General features: G+C 37.5%; 1 pseudogene; it reads right to left on the reverse strand.

The window, feature by feature from the left end:
• Positions 1 to 13,409: 13,409 nt before the first annotated feature.
• LOC127431694 (dihydropyrimidine dehydrogenase [NADP(+)]-like) overlaps positions 13,410 to 17,463 on the reverse strand; it is a 198,447-nt pseudogene continuing 194,393 nt past the window's right edge.

Below are 17,463 nucleotides of genomic sequence, written 5' to 3' on the forward strand. Positions count from 1 at the left end.
ATGAAAGGCAACGTATTGGTAAGCACAATCAATATTACATCGGCGGTTCCCAAAGCAGCTGTGCGCATTGTTGAAATCACTTGTGCATACAAAGTAAAAATTAAAACTGATGCAGGTCACGCCGAATGCTTTCTGAGAGATTATTGTCCGTTGTTTACCACTTTTGTATCTTTTGAAAGCCCTGTACTGTAAAATCATGCAATATATTTGCAAAAATATTCATTTGCCATTCAGGCTTAAGACATTACCGTGGCGTTGAACAGGGATTGCGTGCGCGCACAGAATTGTGGGTGGAAGACGCCCCTGTTGATGAATTTAGAAGGAATGTGTGGACAAAAAATTCTCTCACCCATTTCACACTTTCTGATTAGAGCTTTTCTTTTCATACAGAAGACTGAACATTCAACATGGGCAGCACCACTCATTTAAATCACCAGTTCTCACCCTGCTGGAAAACCCAGATCATACCAACTTACAGTCAATGTGAAATCAAAATTGACCTTATTTACTTTCTTAAAACACACTCATGGTCTTATTGTACGAAACATTTTTGTGCATGTGGTTCCAAAGACAAAATGTTTGTATTCGTAAATTGATCAAAATGTAATAACTTGTTCCACCTCTGAAATAACTTTGCTTTTTGGTTGACGTCATCAAGCATCTTATTTTTTAACCCTTTATATCTCTGCTTCAACCACCTGGTTCAATTCTGGTATGTTACATTCACTTTTCACAATCCAATCACAATTCCCGATGGATAACATCAAGTCATGTCATACATTTTTTCCTCATTGAATATCTCTTCACTTGCAAATATGTCACATTAAGGAAGCAAAATGGGCTGCAAATGCTGGTTTCCTGCTGATGTTAAGGTTGTTCAAGTTGTGGGAACATGAAAGCTGTTTTTTTGAAGGTCCAAGGTGGTCTCTTACCTTCTTGACCAAGTTAACCTATCAGGTTGAAACCAGGTGAACCAGCTGATTGTCCAGCTGATCAACTATCTAAACGGGACCAGCTAATCACCATGAAAAGCTAGCTTGGACCATCTAGAATCTGTGAAAAACCAGCTTCCACCTTCCAGTTTTAGCTGGATTTTCCAGAAGCACAGATCACAGGAATATGGAGTGGCATTTAAATGGCAAGTATTTACATAATCTCCATACACTGGACTGACATTATGCACCCTAATCACCAGATCGTTGTCCAGACGGAGATTATTATATTACATGTTGTGTGATCTACACCATGAGGAAGAAAAATAAAATAAAGCCAACCAAAGGATTGTCATGGTTTGCCAGACTGCAATTACGTAAGCAATATGTAAAATTGCTGGAAATCAAGAGCAACATTCAGGCCTCTTTTGAGCTCAAATGCATGATTGCAACAATCATATACAGCTGGCAGTGTGTGTGGAGGGCTGGTAGCCCCAACAGAGAATGGGAATTGGGGCAAATTTATCCTGCCATGTGTTTAAGTGGAGAAATACCTCTTTACTGTGATTTCCCCAGGTTATCATATTCAAGACAGTTTGAAATGGAAGGATTCAATACACGGCCACCCTTGGATGCAAGAGGGCACATTATGAGCATGCTGGCAGGCAGTTTGTCTTCGGCCTGCTGAGGACAGGGCTTTGGCGCAGCTCTGCGCGGCTGTTTGTGGATAGCGGGTGAGAAGGACGAGCAGCTGTGACAACAGGACCTGGCACCACAGCTGTGTGAACATACACCAGCCGAAGCACTCAAACTTATAAACACATTTACACAAAGTCAGGTCTGCCGCAATATCAGGCTGCAACCGCGGGGAACGTTGTGGGTGATCAATAAATGAATCACGGAAACAATTTATATTTGCTTCTATTTTAGAGGAACTTCCATTTTTATTTATCTCTGTGAATTCTGTTCCATTTCTGTTTATACAGCCCCTAGAAAAATAAAGTAAGGCTTTTGGAGAACTGACAGCCTCAGAATTGACCACACAATTAGACTGCCAAGTTACTTCATCTCGTAATTAGAGACAAAATTCAACGTTCTCTCATACAGAATCATACTAAACAAACTAACTGACAAACACTAACAAAAACTCCAATGTTTGGTGTGTTGAAGCAGTTAAAGGAATAGTAGATAAAAATGAAAATTCTGTTGTTGTTCCAAACCCGTAAGACTTTGTTTTTTCTTGGAACACAAAGGAGATGTTAGGCACAATGTTCAATATACTTTTTTTCATACATTGTAAATGAATGGGGATGGACACACTTGAGCTCCAAAAATGACAAAAATGTAATATTAAAGTACCATAACAGCAGTCCATACTCAAGCACTACATTCAAAGTCTTCTGAAGCCATACGACAGCTTTGTGTGAGGAGCAGACCAAAATTTAAGTCATTATTCTTGGAAAATGTTCCCCTCTGCTGTAGCTCTCAAATCTCATTTACAATTGCTTATGTTCTGTCTTAACATCTCCTTTTGTATTCCACAGAGGAAAGAAACCCATATGGGTTTGGTACAACAAGAGGGTGAGTAAATGATGACAGAATTTTCATTTTCACAGAATAAATGGAAAATTGAGAATTGAAAATGTCTGTGCTTCACATAAACATTACAGCAACTACAATCAGATCTAATGATGACATTGTTAATTAATGGCATATTGTTTTTGTGATATTCCTGTTATAAGATGCTAAAAATGCAATTTCTTGGCAGCAGTGAGTTTGACTGTGCATTAGAATATCGTTACACATTACTTCGTCATACGTACAAAATAAAACATTCATTTAGTGTCAGAGTGGATGCCAGTGCAATTGCTGATCAAAAGATGTTAATCTTTCTCTCTACAGATTTCTACAGATATAGCGCACAGGTGTCATGCCACAAGTTTGAAGGTAAAAAACTCAAAGACAGGCAGAGACAAGACTACCTACATGAAAGAGCAGCACAGGATCAAAGCAGAAGCAGAGTGATCTGCATATTCCACACGACGTCAGTGGCAGGATTATTACAGTTTTTAATTTTTCATTTAGGTTTTATTTCTGTTTCACTACTTTTCTATTTGCTCTTTAATTTAGTTTTAATTCGTTTTCACTCTAACTAAAAATTTTGTTTTATTTAAGTTTTTACATTGCTTTCTAGTTTGTGTTTAGCTTTTCTTTTCATTTTAGTTGTATTTTAGGGCTGCTAAAGTTAAGTGATATAATTTAAACATGTTAAATGGCATTTCATTTCTAAGAGCCATCCAGTATTATCGCAATATAGTGGCATTTTCATGTTTAAAGCTGAAGTGTGTAATTTCTATGCCACTAGCGCCACTAAACGAAATTGCAAAAATAAACATTGTTTTCTGAGCACACCCTTCATCTCCTATTGGTCGACCTAAAAAATAGTCTCTCCCCCCAACCCACGATATTGGTTGAGCCATTGTTGTTGTGTTGGGCTGGACAGGTTGCTCAAAGATGAGCTGCAGTTAACACTTTTCAGGGGAATCAATCAACAAAAACAAAACTAAAATTAATTTGTTGTCTTAATTTTATTTCAGTTAGATTTGTAGTCATGTGAATGTATTTAGAACAATGTATTTTTCAGTTTTTTTAGAAAACTGTTAAAGATAATAGCACTGCTCAGTGGGGCATTTCCAGTTGAGCACGTCTATACGATCCAACTATTAAAGTCTTATTGCTCTTTCAACTGCTCACTGCCATTAAGAAAAGAGATCAGCTCATGAGTCAAAAATAAAAGCCATAAAGAATGCTATAAACAACCCTGAAGCATAATAATTGTATGATTTATCCACACTCAACTACTGCAGCAGCTATAATTAAATATGAAAACCTAAATTTATCTCAAGAGCGTTCAACCCTCATTAATTTAAACCTAAGACAGCACAAAGTCTTTTTAAAAGCCACAATGTTTTTCCTTCCCATCTTGTTCCTGCCTTTTCCTGACACTGTAGAGCGTTAAAAAGTACATCAGGCTCTGCATTCCAGCGACGTAAACCACAGAAAAAGAAGTGAATATCCTGGGAGACATCAAAAAGTAAAGACCCCACTGTCCTGACTTAATAAGATAAAGCTTTCTACTTCAAAATCCCAGCATTATTTGTTGTGTAATAATGAGCAAAATTATATATTTTCGAAACGACAAGTCGACAGGTTATCTGATTGATTAGTCTTTACACAACCGAGTTAAGCCTTTGCCTGCTCAAACTTCCATGTAAAGACGCAATGGTGCATTAAAGCCAGACCAAATTATGCCTGCTCTAACCCACCTCAGTCCCTAATAAAGGCAGTTCTGATGTTGCTTTGGTTCTGTATAAATGCAATGCAGCATCAGAGCAGCCTTAAAATTATTTGTTGTCATGATAGAGCATACATTTCAACATTTAGTTTCATATTTAAAAGTATAACTTCACATTTTAATTTGTTTCATATTTCTATATTCATAATTTTAATTTTAAACATTACTCTCATAACATTATTTATGAAATTATAATTGGCTTTGGGGGGATATTCGGGGAGATTCGTAAGGCTGTTTAAAAACAATGTTCATTTTTGCAATTCCTTTTAGTGGCGCCGAAATTACATACTTCAGCTTTAAATAAGACACGTTCTTTCATTTCAAAAACAGCTAGGAGAAGTGCAATGAAATTGAACAAAATCCAAGCATTAAGACGTGTTCTTAATATTTGGACTACTTTTAATTTCATATGCCATCTCGCAAATGCAATGCTTGGGGCAGGATGTTCTCACAGCTAAAAAAAAAAAACAAACTCAATTTTGGCTCCACTTTGTGAACATTTCAACCGGAAACTGGAGCTCACACATGCCCATACGTTCAAAAACAAGTCTAGCTTCGGCCATTGTGGGCAGTGATTCGAAATTCGGTAAGCACAGACCGGTTTCAGCTGAAGAACTTTCAACTTACTGCCACTAAATTCACAGTGAGATCAGTCTGGTAGCAGTGGTGCTATAAAGAGGAGGAATTTAAAATCGCAAGTTTTCCAAGAGGTTTTTACCATACAAACTGTGCTAAAGCACAGCATGTTGTTAGCACGCTAATTAAAGCACCACCATTAAAAAATATAAAAACTATAACAACAGAAAAGTCAAGATAAACTAGTCAACCTCACTAATTGACCAGTTGATTATCGGATGACTAGTCGACCACCATGACCCACCCCAAGTAATAATTTAGTTGCCCGCTATTAAAAAAGTTGCATAGTTGTCAAGCTGTGTCTGATTTAATGAAAAGTCCACCACCCCACAAGCTAGCACTGTGCCTTTGACTATCATACAAACGCTCCTAATTGGATGTATTGTTTTTTCCCCAACACACACATAAGCCTTTTGTTCCTACTTGTACGGTCCTCTCAAATTTGTAAACAACACATGCGTAGCACACATCAGCTGTTCAAAGATACATATACTGACAGACAGATTGCTTGTTTTAAGTTATTGTTTACACAGAACACAACATTACAAAGTGGGATAAACTGGGACAACTGCTGACATCTCTTACACCACCGTCAACTACTGTTTAAGAAGGAAAATCTATATTTATGCCTTAATAATCTCCGTAGCCCCTAAAGCTTTATAATAAAATAATAATAATAATACATAATAATACGTTTTATTCATAAATCGCCTTTCTGGCACTCAAGGTTGCCAGAAATATGAAAGCAAAAGCAAAACAAACAGATGAAATTAATGAATAACAAAACTCAGAAAATATCCAAAAGGAAAAAATAACAAGGATATGTCAAATAGATAAAAAATGATAAAATTACTAGCAGGTTATAAGGCTATAAAGGGTTAGTTCACCCAAAAATGAAAATTCTCTCATAATAAAATTCTCAAACATCCATATCTTCAGAAGGTCTGGGTGAGAAACAGATCAATATTTAAGTCCTTTTTAACTATAAATCTCCACTTTCACATTCTTTGTGCATATCGCTACCTACTGGGCAGGGAGGAGAATTTATAGTAAAAAAAGGACTTAAATATTGATCTGTTTCTCAACTACACCTATCATATTGCTTCTGAAGATATGGATTTAACCACTGGAGTCATGTGGATTACTTTTATGCTGCCTTCATGTGCTTTCTGGACCTTCAAAGTTCAGGCAACCATTCACTTGCACTGTATGGACCTACAGAGCTGATATATATATATATATATTTTAAGAATCTTAGTTTGTGTTCATTTACATTTAGTAATTTAGCAGATGCTTTTATCCAAAGAGACTTACAAATGAGACACATAGCAAACAATTTGTCATACAAAGTTTAACAACATCTGCAGAAGAAAGAAAGTCATATACATCTGGGTTGCAATGAGGGTGAGTAAATGATGAGAGAATTTTCATTTTTGGGTGAACTATTCCTTTAATGGAAAATTCTGTAAAGTGTTTCATAGCTTTGCATCACAGTGTGTTCTGCACTGTGACTGGACGGTGTCTCATGGGTCAGATATGAGAGAGGGCTAATAAAAGACCCCATTGAGCAGTTGGACAAACGCAGGGCAATAACAGTACATCTTCACTCTGGCCAGGCAAACAGGACACCGGGCGCCCAAATCCCTTCATATTTAATGTGCACTTCAACAGCCCTCTAAACTGTCCTCTGCAGGACTGTTCACAGCTCATGCACAAATGACTCCATATGTATCCTAAAATAAACATGATTTCAATTGAGAGCTTGGATTAGAAGAGGCTCCTGAACCTGGAATGATATGTGAAAAGTTAAATGAATGTTCTAGCTTTAATAAGCATTTGTGATTGTCAATCAACAGCATTTGTGGCATAATGTTGATTACCACAAATATATTTTCAACTTGTCCTTCATTTATTTAAAAAAAGCAAAAATTGTGGGTACAATAAGGCACTTACAATGAAAGTGAATGTGGCCAGTCCATAAAGATTAAAATACACAGTGTTTCAAATGTATAGCCAAAAGACATACACGTTATATGTGTTAACATGATATTAGAGTGATAAAATCACTTACTAACCCTATCTGTGAAAAGTTACATTTTCAACTTTGTTACAACTTCGTTGTCATGACAACATAATGCCGGTAACCTGTAATCTGGTAAATGCCTTGACTGCCATCCCTGATTTTATCACACTAAAATTATGTTAACACATATAATTCTGAGGGCATTCATAAAATTTAGTCTTTTAAATGTTTGCAAAACATGTCCACACTCAGACACACATACAAGCTCCATCTGTTCCTTTCCTCCCCTGGCCAGGGTGTTGTGTCGGCCCCCTGACAGTGTGAGGCGAGACAACCTTGCTGAAGACTTCATTACCATTATAGTCCTGCCAGGCAGCACTGAACCGCACATGCAGCCAGACCGCTGTTTACAAGCATTAATACCCCCATGGCCTGGCCTAGCTTAGAGAGACTGGATCACATGACCAGTATGTGCACAATCAGGAATCAGTTTCAGTGTTCAACTGCCTAAACACAGCGTTTTGGAAGAGGCTGTGAAAAATTTAACCACACAGCACATCACACAGAGGCGGCGTACATCCCGAGAGACGACAACGCTCGCTGCCTCAGCGCTCTGACAGCCTACATTAGACGAAGAGAAGTAAAAAACAAATATGTCTTTGGATGAACGCTCCGTTAGGCTCCACTTTATCAGCTAGCAGTCATGTGAATTGCTATAACAGTAGCCTTTGGGCTCTTGTCTTCTCTCTTTTGAGTTGTAGGCTCTGTTCCAAAAACTAAAGAGCTACCTCATGTCTACTGCCACTGTCTAGGCAACTACTTTCAAAGGGAACATTCTAACTGAGATGCAACCTCAACAGTGACTGATTTGGAAAGCTCTCCAACTCTGCGCTTCATAAATAGGTGTATGCTGCACATAGGAGACTCAACACTTATCAGCGGGTCAGGCTAAAAGACCACCTAAAAATCATCTTGGCCAGGCTAGGAGAACATCTAGACTTGCTTAAACCAGCTAAAACCAGCAAACCAGCTTCAACTGGTTTAAACAGTTTTTATTGCAGGTAATTGATTCAAATCTAGTTTTGCATTAACATGTTGCTAAGCTAACAATGCAATACTAAGCAGAAAAATAGCACATAAAGAAATATTGGGTAAAAGTAAAAAAAAATTGAAAATTTAGTATTGAATGAAATGTACGTTTTTATAATCACCAATTCTCTCATTTCTACAGTAACCAATTTTTCACCTCTCAAATACGGGACACTTCAGCATTTTTAGAACTTCAGTATGGGATGTTTCGCCGTTGGGTGGGTGTTCTGATCACGCTTTTGCATCTGTCCGCACTGTTTATTAAAGCAACACTTTACAATAAGGTTATATTTGTTAACATTAGTAAATGCATTAGGTATCATGAACAAACAATGAACAACATATTTTTTCAGCATTAATTAATCCTGGTTAATATTATTTTATAAATATAACATTGTTCTTTGTTAGTTCATATTTGTTCATAATGCATTAACTGATAACAATTAACTTTTTTTAAATATAGCTTAAAATTGAACACATTTCACATGTATTAAGTTTATGTTGATATTAACATTAACCAAGATTAATTATAGCTGAAAAGCATTGTTTATTGTTAGTTCATGTTAACTACCTTATTTTAAAGTGTTACCATTCTTTAATTGTTTTGAATTTGAATTTGAATTTGTCTATATAAACAAGCGCTAAAGATACGTCTTTGACCATTGCGCCATGTCTCGCTGTTTTTTCAGTGTCTTGCACAGGAGTGCAACGTTTTTATACGGTGTGTCTAGTTAAAAAGAACATCAGAAAAACCTTTCAAAACACATGCGTTCTGTTCTATTTGTTGATCTTTGTCTTGAATTTTTTTTTTTTTTTTTTTTTTTTTTTTGTGCAAGAACACATTTGGTCTGAAAACCCCCTTAGAATTTGGCCAAAATAGGATAGTCTATCTTAGGAGGCAGCATCCTCAAAAAAAAAAAAAAAAAACATTTTTTCACACCACTCCCTGTCCTCAATCCCCCTTTCCTATCGCTTAGTCTTCGGTTTGGCACTGTTTTTATTTTCCCTCTTTTTCATTGGCTTTCTCACAGTCTCTCAAGCTTTGAAATAAACTGCATCTGGGCTGGTGCTCTCTACTCTCAGTCACACCAAACTCTGCCACAGATGGACTGTCAATCAAAGGCCTGACTCGGGGCTTCAGGAGGGGCTGTCTAAGAGCTGACAGGTAATATCAGTCTGCAGCCCTTCCCTGACTACATCCTCCAGGCATAAGCCCTGCAGAGATTAAGTTGGACTTCAAGATGATGTCAATTTCACAATAACATGGTCTTATTTTATCATGCAAAATTCATTAAACAATAAATTGAAATATAACAGAGGTACTTCAAATGATATCATAGAGACCAAAGTTATATTTGAGCACTTGCAGGGTGCGCATCTTGGAGCGTCTTGTGGCTATACTTTGGAAACAGTTTGTATTTTAATGTTTATAGACTGGCCCCATTCACTTTCATTATAATATAGAATGTACAGGTATATGTACAGTATATATATGGGCTTTTTCACAATGGCTTTGAATGTAGCTCAACCAATCAAAACAGAGAGAAAGAACGATCCGTTTCATAATTTACCATTGACGTGCATCAACAGAATGTTCAGCATTCAAAATCAAACTGCCAGTGATAAAGTCAAGCACTGGTATTTACCCTACTGCAAATCCAGTTTTTCTTAGTAGGCTATATCTTTCTGACAGATGAGTTGATAAAGTTCTCTTTAATTGCACAAAAGCAGAGGAAAAGTGCAATGCTCACATGCTCTAATGTTCATTGATTTTTCTTGTTCTTTATATCTCTTGGTTTACAAAAGACAGTTTGTCATCCGAACATTCCTTTGACCCATGCGGTGAGTGACTTTTACACTTTTACACTGTATGTCACAGCTTTGAGCAGGAACTCTGGATAAAGTTCTATGTTGCCTGGGATTATGTTGGCTGTCGATTTGCATCTACTACATCAGAGGTTCTCAACTGGTTTTGCTTCAGGAACCAGATTTTACATTGAACATAAAGTGGCACACCCAACACAATACCCAAATTGTTCAAATCATTCAAAAGTAAAAATGTCCTTAAAATCAAACACTGAAATTTAAGAATATTCTGGGTTCAATATAAATTAAGATCAGCTGACATCATTTGTGGCATAATGTTTATTACCACAAAAAATTATTTCAACTTGTCCTCAAAAATCTGGGTTCCAGTGGGGCACTTACAATGGAAGTATACGGGGCCAATCTGTAAACGTTAAAATATTCACCGTTTCAAAAGTATAGCCACAAGACGATCAAGCAACGATTTAAACAAATTTAAAGCTAAATTGATACACACGTTTTAACAGAAGAATTAATGTGCGCTTTAATCAAATTTTAAACCCTCCAAAAATTGGCCTCATTCACTTCCATTGAAAGTGCCTCACTGTAACCTCGATCTATGATTTTTTTTAAATAAAAGTAGAAATTCATTTTTGTCGTAATCAACATTATGCCACAAATGCTGTTCATGGTTTTTGAGGACAAGGGCTTGTCACGCAACCTGTCCATGTTGGTATCAACATAATTTGGCTAGCTTCCACCGAATGACTGATAATTTGCACCAAAACATGCACAACCTGTTGCGTCAACAACAAAAACAAAAATATTTGGGAAGTGTTTTCTCCTTCCTATTAAAAGTTGATAAGCCTAATTACTTTGCTTTCTTAACTATGCTCGATTATATGGATAGCATTTAATTATTTGCATTTAGAGTTATTTTATCTCTTCCGTCTACGTCCCAAACAGAACATAAATTTTTAGTCAAGATCTACCAATTGAGAACCACTATACTACACAACACTGCACATTCTCCCTCTAACCAGTGTTATAGATGAGACCAGCTTGTCCAAGTCCAGGCCGAGACCAGAGTAGGTCGAATCCCAGTTAAGACCGAGACCAGAGAGGGTCAAGACTCAAGTCTGAGATGAGACTCATATAGGCCTGAGCAATCTTAATGAATGTACACTTTAAACAACTAAATTGACTCTAGGCTCATATATCAAATATATGTCATATGTTATTTGCTTAAGCTTATGTTGTTTTAAACAATATTACCAGTGGATAACAAACATGAAATACATGCTACTGTCATGCCCCCTTCCAACCACCAGTGCTCTTGAAGAGCTTAGACTACAACTTCGCAGATCTATCACCACCTCGACCATTTCTACTTCTGACGCCGCTGTTAATCAGCCCCAGGAAAGCTTGCAAGAGATTCCTACCTCAGCCACCATACCAGTGAGTACTTCTTCCGCTGCAACGACTTCCTCTACGCTCTTCAGCCATTACTCTGGCCACCTCGCTACTCCAGTGACATACTCTGGCGCGGCAGAGGATTGCAGCAGTTTCTCACTTCAGTGTTCTCTCTCCACGGAAATGCAGCCACACAGATTCATCACTGATCGTTCCAAGATCGCATTCATTATTTCATTACTGTCTGGCAGAGCACTTCAATGGGCCACAACTATTTGGAATCAAAATGGACCAGTTACCCAATCCATTACCGCCTTCCTCTCCCATTTCAAAGAAGTTTTCTCTCACCCTGAAGTAGTTTCTGATGCAGGAGAACAGCTTCATCACATCAGGCAGGGGTAATATCTATTTCTGATTATGCCATCTCCGTTCACACCCTCGCAGCAGCTAGTGGATGGAATGAGACCGCTCTTCTCACCACCTATCACCAAGGACTCAACACTACAGTCCTAGGGGGGCCTGGGTAGCTCAGTGGTAAAATATGCTGGCTACCACCCCTGGAGTTCGCTAGTTCATTAGTTCGAATCCCAGAGCATGCTAAGTGACTCCAGCCAGGTCTCCTCAGCTTGACCAAATTGGCCCAGTTGCTAGGGAGGGTAGAGTCACATGGGGTAAACTCCTCGTGGTCACTATAATGTGGTTCGTTCTCTGTGGTGCGCGTGGGGAGTTGAATGTGGTTGCTGCGGTGGATGCCTCCACACGCGCTATGTCTCCGTGGCAACATGCTCAACAATGGTCTCAGGTTGATGGTCTCAGATGTGGAGGCAACTGGGATACGTCCTCCGCCACCCGGACTGAGGCGAATCACTACGCAACCACGAGGACTTAAAAGCACATTGGGAATTGGGCATTCCAAACTGGGAGAAAAAAAATATATATATAAATAAATAAATAAAACTACAGTCAAGTGTCAACTAGAAGTTACAGTCTAGAAAGATTCATACAACTTTCCATTAGAGTCGCTCATTGGCTGCAGTCCTGTGGTACCGAGGTCCTACCCAAGGCAGAACCACGTTCATCCCCCTCATACTCCACCACTTCCTTTAATGAACCCATGCAAATAGACTCCTCACGTCTCAGTACTACAGAACTTCAATGTCGTATTCAGGACAGACTCTGCATGTACTGTGGAGCTGATGACCATCTTTTCCCTAACTGCTTCATTCATCCTTCTCGTGTGCTGGTGAGTTCAGTCAATTGCAAACCCACCATTCATTCTCCACTGAGTAAAAATGATTACCAACTCACTCTCCCTCACTGTTGAGGCCTTCATCGATTCAGGATCGGCGGGTAACTTCATCTCCAGATCTCTCTGCAAACAACTCAGCATCTGACCATCACCTGCTCCACGGCACTCCCCATCCACTCGGTAGTTGGCCATCCACTGGGAAAAGGTATCATTACTCATCGAACTAAACCCATCCTCCTACAAGTAGGCACCTGTCATACTGAATACATTCCACTTCTCATTCTTAAGGGTTCCACGTCAGAAATTTTCCTTGGCAGACCCTGGCTAATACAACACTCTCCCACAGTGTTCTGGGTCCCACAGTGTCCTGGGTTTCCGGGGAGATCCTTACTTGGGGTGAACAATGTTTCCATGAATGCCTGACCTTACCTCATCTTCACTCTTCTCCTCGTCTTCATCAAACTCATCATGGTCACTCACCTCCTTGTATCACAACATCCTGGATCCATCCCTACTTTCCATCTTCCACACTGATCATCCCAATCGTCCGGCTCCACGGGGACGTCCGCGGTGTGGTGGTGGTGGTGGTGGGGGGGGGGTACTGTCACACCTCCATCAGGCTCCTACCATTCTCTGCTCCCGATCACCAGAGTTCTAATCAGTCTCACCTGCAATCAGTGAACAGCTCATTACAAACAATATATTAACTCACCTCCTACAACACATCATTGTCAAGTCTCAAATTGGACTATTCACGACCGCTCTGCTCCCATGCAGTGTTTCTCTCCTCATCATACAGTACTCACTTGTTTATTATCTACAGTATATGTATTTAGCTACTTACCATTGTTACTTACCTGTTGGAACATCATATTGTCATTCTGCATTGTACTGCTGATATTCCTGCTTAACTGTGTCTGCTGTATCCATCCATCTGCTCATTAAATCCTCCAGCATCTGGGTTCACCTGTGCATTGGTGTGAGTGCATTCCTAACAGCTACATCCTAGGTTAAGTGAACACAATTTTATTACAATTAAGACATGTCAGAGATAACAATATGTCAGTACAATAGTGCAAGGTAATACAAACTACCAGTTTATGTTTACTATTATATTCCAATCATTATAAGTAAACATTTTTGCTATACAAAATACAGTATTACTGTACTTGAACTAAAATGGACCTAAAAACCTGACAATGTATTAAATATGACATACTGTATGTCTGTATATGTACTGTATGTAAATGAATCTAAACCCTTAATTACAATTTGTTTACAATTTCAGTTGAAAAATTGGTACGCATAGAAACTTCAAGGTTTAATTTAATTTCAATTAGAACTATTTAATTCTGATGACATTTAAATAATTATCTTTATATTTTCTTCAGTAGTTGTAGTATTTATGTAATTACTGGCTAACGCATTTCTAAAAGACTTAGAGGCCATTCAGACTGAACACGTTCTTACACTAAAAAAAGCAAAACGAAGCGCAACATATAGAGCAGAACACAAGTGTCACGACATACAATAACATGGACGGATGCAAAAATACATTCGGTGTGAACGCGTTATTCACATGACACAGCACTATTTCAAGTTTACCTCTCAAAAAAGGAGCCATTTGTTTTAAAAATGAGTGTAGGTAAATATCCACTTCATTTAGTGCTATGTTTGTTCTCTTTGTCCTTAAATATCTTGATGCTGTTTTACTGAGTGAGAAACCACTGCAAATGATTCACTGATTTAGCAGTCTGAATAAATCGGTATAACCCGATTGGCCAATTCACTCATAAAGAAATGACTAAAAAGAATTATTCACTTGTGAATTGAGCCTCACTAGCTCTTATTTTAAACAGCCAAAAGAAATACGGGACACACGTCATCACCACTAGAAATGTTTTTCAGATCAGTCGAAGCACTCATGATTTATTTTTTGAAGGGTCTTGATTGGTCTCGGGGAAAAGTCCAAGTCAAGACTGAGTCCAAATGCTCCCAAGTCCATGACAAGACCAAGACAATAAAAAATGGTATCGAAACCAAGTCAAAGACCAAGTCTGGTCTCGAGTACTACAATGCTGCCTCCAACACACCATTGGTTTTCCCAGCACCATGGTTATTGTTGCCACTGTTGCAACAATTCCAGCAATAATGACTTGCACTTATCACTCCCTGCTTCTCTTTCGTTTTATTCCATCATTCTCCAATGCTCATTTGGCATTAGCATTTAAACTATTGCGCTGAGGCGCGGTGAGCCGCCCTCCCGTCAGAAGCTGAGAAGTCGTGGCTGGCGCGTTAGCAAACACTTGGCGGGCTTCAAAGCCTTTTCCTCGACTGGTGAATTAGCAGAAAGGCTGTGATCTGATAAAGGCCTTTAATTTGGCGCTTTGAAAGGAGTTTACTGAAGTTTTGCTCATTTACATGTTGCCTAATATTCCTTGTGCACAAATAATAAGGGAGATTACCAAGGGCTGAGCGTACACGGCAAATACAAACCATTAAACGTGTGAACAGCTGCCTTTGTCAAATCTCATTTTACGATTCTATATTATTTTGTTGCTACTGTTATGTAAATTCTGTGTGCAAGGAAAAAGTAGGAATAAAAGTTGTGACATAAAAGTAAACCAATTATTTTCTACACGAGTCAAAGCTCTTTTGTGCTTCAAGCTTGAAAGATTCGATCCTGCTGCAAGCTCTGTGTTTAGTCTAGCCATTCTCTCAACATTCATGGTTCTTCTGGCTGTTATTAGCAGGTGTACTTTGACTTAATTTGGGTTATAATAGTGCACCCAAAAATGAAAATTCTGTCATTACTCAACCTCTTGATGTTCCAAACCCCTCATGACTTTTCTTTCTTTTGTGGCACACAGAAGAAGAAATATTGAAGAATGTACTGATTGCTCTATTACATGCAATACAATGAATGAAGACTGGAACTTTCAAGCTTTAAAAAGGATGCATATGCATCATAAATGTATCTGGTTTGTGTCAAGTTTGTAGAAATGTAAGCTTTGTGTCCATGTTGGTTTCACAAAATAAATAAATAAATAAATAAATAAAAATGTATAGCATTTTCTACAATAAATTGATTTAATGACTTTAAAAATGTAATGTGGTGTAATCATCAAGTAAAAGGTATTAAAAGACTTTCCTTGCACCTTAAATGCATGTTAATATACGCAACTTAATTATTCATTTTAAATGTAAAAATATCATACATTTTTTATTCAAGAATATCAAGACGTTTTCTCAGTGTTACACCTGAACAAAATGTCCCTGTTCATAAAAATGTCAAAATATTAATATTTAATGATATGAAAAAATACAGATTAAAAAGAAAAATGTCATGCACAGTCTTGAGGGTCTAAAGGGGTCCTCTCTGTTTTATGTTTTTTGTCACATGACAAAAAAATGGCAGCCTACACGGTAGTTACACCACACGACTTTGATTTGGTGGAGAAGTTTTTCAAATATAAATAAAATATTAATTAAAATTTGTATTATTTTTTTCTTTAAAAAAAAAATCATTTTTATTTACATATATATATATATATATATATATATATATATATATATATATATATATATATATATATATATATATATATATTTTATAATAATAAAAGATTTTTCTGCACTACTCATGCCAACATTAGTTTTTATAAACATTTCGGCTTTTAATGAATTTTTTAATTGTATTTTATTTATTTATTTTTTTTCTGTCTCTGGAGTGTTACACCACATGACATTTTTTTACTTTAAAAAAAAATAAATAAATAAACAAAACCAACAAAAACAAAACAAAACAAAACATTGAACTCAGTAATTGAAAATGTTCATCATTGAAGAGGTGTTTTCAATTAATTGTTTTGTGTGAATTTCATGTTAAATGTGTTTTTTAATAATTTAATAAATCTAGACAATAAATAAAAACATAGCATAATGTCAGTGACCCACATGCACATCCACAAAAAGGCAGAATATATAAAAAAAATTACCGTCCATCAAAAGAGTCACAAAAAAAAGATGTCCTTATTCCTAATAAAATCTGTACTGCAACAAAAAACAGCCTGAAATGCTGAATACAATTGACCTTAAGAGAAATCTAATTCTCTGTTTACCGGCAGGGCGAAGACGAGGCAGATAAACCAGAGCTTATGCTCACTCATCAACTGCACGTCAGCGTGCACCGAAGCCCTTTCCATTGACTCTATTACACTCGTGTAGCTCAGAGACTGTGATCTGCATGGAGCGCTTGAAGCCTCTGCTTTGTGCAAGTGTCTACTGCCACTTCAGATGGCAGTCACACCGCATCTTAAGGAAGCAGATAAGATGTGCTTATCTACCGACGCTATCACCAATCTGACATCAGTCTGAGTCGGCCCGAGAACAGCCTTTTTTCACGGGATTAGCATTCAGTCGTATTGCAAATGCTCACAGCTGGTTTCTGACTTTACATGTGGACCCCTGGATATCTGCACTCTCTGAGTTCCTATCTGATATCTCACTCCTAGGGTAGGGATTGGAGAATGGGGTGATGATTTCATGTGGATTTTCATTTGCATAAAACTGGCTACTCTTCTCCGTTACGCCACAGTTCGCATCTACACATCACTTTCGAAAACAATGCCCTCACAGCATTATAAGACAATAATATTATGGTTAAATTTACCATTCTAAAGCGATGGTAAAATCAAAGTGGCAAATATACCACTGGCATTTCAGATTCGGCATATATGTATTTACACAAGTATCACAGTTGCAGGAAACAATGTATCATGTGCTTGAATGTTTATTATTGATTCATTGATTCCATTCCAGAATCATCAAATTGCTTCTCTCTTATTTATACCACAATCAAATGTTTACTAATATTGAATCTCCAGCAATGACCCACTGTAGATAAACTGTCGTCTACATAATATAATATAATATAATATAATAATATATTAATATAATA

This window comes from Myxocyprinus asiaticus, chromosome 41 (assembly GCF_019703515.2).
Source record: "Myxocyprinus asiaticus isolate MX2 ecotype Aquarium Trade chromosome 41, UBuf_Myxa_2, whole genome shotgun sequence".
NCBI classification, from domain to species: Eukaryota; Metazoa; Chordata; class Actinopteri; order Cypriniformes; family Catostomidae; genus Myxocyprinus; species Myxocyprinus asiaticus.